Below are 3,431 nucleotides of genomic sequence, written 5' to 3' on the forward strand. Positions count from 1 at the left end.
ATATATATATATATATATATATATATATATATACATACATACATAATATACATATCATCTCTATCATTTTTACTGTTGTTTTGTTAAGATTGCGCGGGGAACCCAGATGTTATGAGACCCAGAACGAGGCAGACACAGGGGAAGTACAAAAGAACAGTGTTTATTATGTACAGTGATATATTAAAGTCCACACGCTGCTTCTCAGCGGCTCCTGGAAAGAGGGACGACAGGTTAATGTTTGTCCAACGGGGAAGACCAGAGTGGTTTGTTTAAAAAGCGTCTTGTCCTTACAGTCCAAACCCGAAGGAGGTGAGCTGGTCCTTCAGTCCAGGGAGAGAGCAGCAGAGGGAAATCCAACAAGAGTCCAAAGGGAAACGAGGAAGGCTGGCAACTGGAGGCAAAGAGGCACGAGGGATACCTGACAGGCCGAGGGATCCAGGTCAGGCCACGAGGAGAATCCAAAAACACGAAGGAACCAGGAAACTGGAAAAAAGAGCAAAAGGTGAACAAATTCTTTTCACCTAGACATTTCTAGCTCAACAGTACTATACCATGAGAGGTGATATGCTCCAGCATTGAATCACATCGGACTGCAGCCTTAAGTAGATGGAGAGGCTCATCAGGCTGATGGTCGCCAGGTGTTGGTAATCAGCGGCCATCAGCAAGGCAGGCTGCAGGCAGTGGGACCCTTACAGTAACCCCCCCTCAAGAATCGCCTCCTGGCGACCTGAGGCGCTTCTCGGGGTGGTCTGAGAAGAACCTGGAGATGAGACTGGGATCGAGGATGAAGGACCTGGGGATCCATGACCTCTCCTCAGGACCGTACCCCTCCCAATCGACCAGGTATTGGAAACCCCTACCCCTGAGTCGCACGTCCAAGATGGAACGGACAGTGAACGCAGGGTGGTTGTTGATCAGGCGGGGCGGCGGAGGGAGGTCAGACGGGGGACACAAAGGACTGAGGGAAACAGGCTTTACCTGTGAGACATGGAAGGTGGGGTGAATCCTCATGGCCCTGGGGAGTTGGAGGCGGACCGCAGCAGGATTTATGATACGGGTGATGGGGAAGGGACCAATAAAGCTGGGGGCCAGTTTGTGGGGGCTGTCCCGCAGCTTGATGTCCCTAGTGGACAACCAAACCTGCTGGCTGACTTGGTAGGCGGGCGTCTCTGAACGGTGGCGGTTAGCGAACCGTTTAGCCTGGGCTGCGGTCCTAAGGAGGGCCGCCTTGCCCTGGCGCCAGATGCGACGGCAACGTCGAAAATGATGCTGGACGGATGGGTCCGAACAGTCAGACTCAGACTCGGGGAACAGGGGAGGAAGGTAGCCGAGGGAGGCCTCAAAAGGGGACATGCTGGTGGCAGAGGAGCGGAGGGAGTTGTGGGTGTACTCAACCCAGACCAAGTGCCGGCTCCAAGAGGAAGGGTTCGACTCGACCAGGCAACGCAGGGTGGACTCCAACTCCTGATTGCAGCACTCAGCTTGTCCGTTAGCCTGAGGATGGTAACCAGAGGTGAGGCTAACGGACGCCCCGAGCGACTTGCAAAAGGAGTGCCAGACCTGCGAAATGAACTGCGGACCTCGGTCAGAGACGACGTCCGAGGGGATACCATGGAGCCGAAACACATGGAGGGTGAGTAGATGGGCAGTTTCAATGGCAGAGGGGAGCTTAGGGAGGGGGACAAAATGAGCGGCCTTCGAAAAACGGTCAACTACTGTGAGGATGGTGGTGTTGCCGTCAGATGGGGGAAGACCGGTCACAAAGTCGAGGGCGATGTAGGACCATGGGCAACTAGGGGTCGGGAGAGGGAGCAGGGGCCCAGCCGGAGGTTGAGTTCCCGACTTGTTCCTGGCACAGACAGGGCAAGCGGAAACGAAGTCCTTGACATCCTTGGTCATGGAGGGCCACCAGAAATGGGTCTTGGTGAGTGAAAGCATGCGGTTGACTCCAGGATGACAAGGAAGTTTGTTGGAATGGAACCACTGGAGCACCTGGGACCGCACGCTGGAGGGAACGAAGAGAGTGCCGGGGGGACCACCACCTGGATCAGGTTCGGAGAGGAGGGCCTGTTGGACGGTGGCAGTGATGGGCCAAGAGAGGGAGCCAACGATACAAGAGGAAGGAATAATAGGGTTAGAGACCTCGGGCGAATCAGGAGGAGCGAACTGCCTGGACAGGGCATCAGGCTTAATGTTTTTGGAGCCCGGGCGAAAAGTCAGGACAAAATTAAATCGATTAAAGAAAAGCGACCAACGGGCCTGACGGGGGGTCAGACGCTTGGCGTTTCTCAGGTAAATTAGATTTTTATGATCTGTCCAAATCAAAAAAGGGGTCTCAGTGCCTTCTAACCAGTGCCGCCATTCCTCTAATGCGAGCTTGACTGCCAACAGCTCACGGTTGCCCACGTCGTAGTTGCGTTCTGCTTGGGAGAGACGCCGAGAGAAAAAGGCGCAGGGATGGACCTTATTGTCCAGAGGAGATCGCTGGGAAAGGACCGCCCCTACCCCAGTGTTAGAGGCGTCCACCTCCAAGATGAACTGGTGCGTAGGGTCTGGATGGCAAAGGATGGGCGCGGAGGAAAAGAGAGACTTGAGTCTCGTAAAGGCTGTCTCAGCCTCTGGGGTCCAATGAAAGGCACGGGCAGTTGAAGTGAGATGAGACAGGGGGGCGGCGACACGGCTGTAATTTTTAATAAATCGTCGATAGAAATTTGCAAAGCCCAGGAAGCGTTGTAACTGCTTCCTGGACTCGGGGGTCGGCCAGTCGACAACCGCCCTGGTTTTCTCGGGATCGTTTCGGCAACGACCTCCCTCAAAAATGAAACCTAAAAACGAGACAGTGGAGGTGTTAAACTCACACTTCTCTGCTTTGACAAATAACTGGTTCTCCAGCAGCCGCTGGAGGACCGTGCGAACGTGGGCCGTGTGTTGAGAGGGGTCGCGGGAATAAATAAGGATGTCATCGAGGTACACAAACACAAAATTACCAATGAAATCGCGCAAGACGTCATTAACGAGCGCCTGAAAAACAGCGGGGGCATTGGTCAACCCAAAAGGCATAACTAAGTACTCGAAATGGCCCAAGGGGGTGCGAAAAGCTGTTTTCCACTCGTCGCCCTCTTTAATACGGACGAGGTGGTACGCGTTTCGTAGATCGAGTTTGGAAAAACAAGAGGCCGACTGTAACTGTTCTTGTAAAGAATCAATGAGAGGAAGAGGATATTTATTTTTAATAGTTATATTGTTTAAACCGCGATAGTCAATACATGGCCGGAGTGATTTATCTTATTTGGAAACGAAGAAAAAGCCAGCTCCCACAGGGGAGGTCGAAGGTCTTATAATGCCAGAGGCAAGAGACTCGTTAATATAATTGGACATAGATTCCCTTTCAGGACCAGAAAGGTTGTAAAGTCTACTTGACGGCAAGGGGG

This window comes from Nematolebias whitei, chromosome 7 (genome assembly GCF_014905685.2).
Source record: "Nematolebias whitei isolate Nwh7 chromosome 7, NemWhi1, whole genome shotgun sequence".
NCBI classification, from domain to species: domain Eukaryota; kingdom Metazoa; phylum Chordata; class Actinopteri; order Cyprinodontiformes; family Rivulidae; genus Nematolebias; species Nematolebias whitei.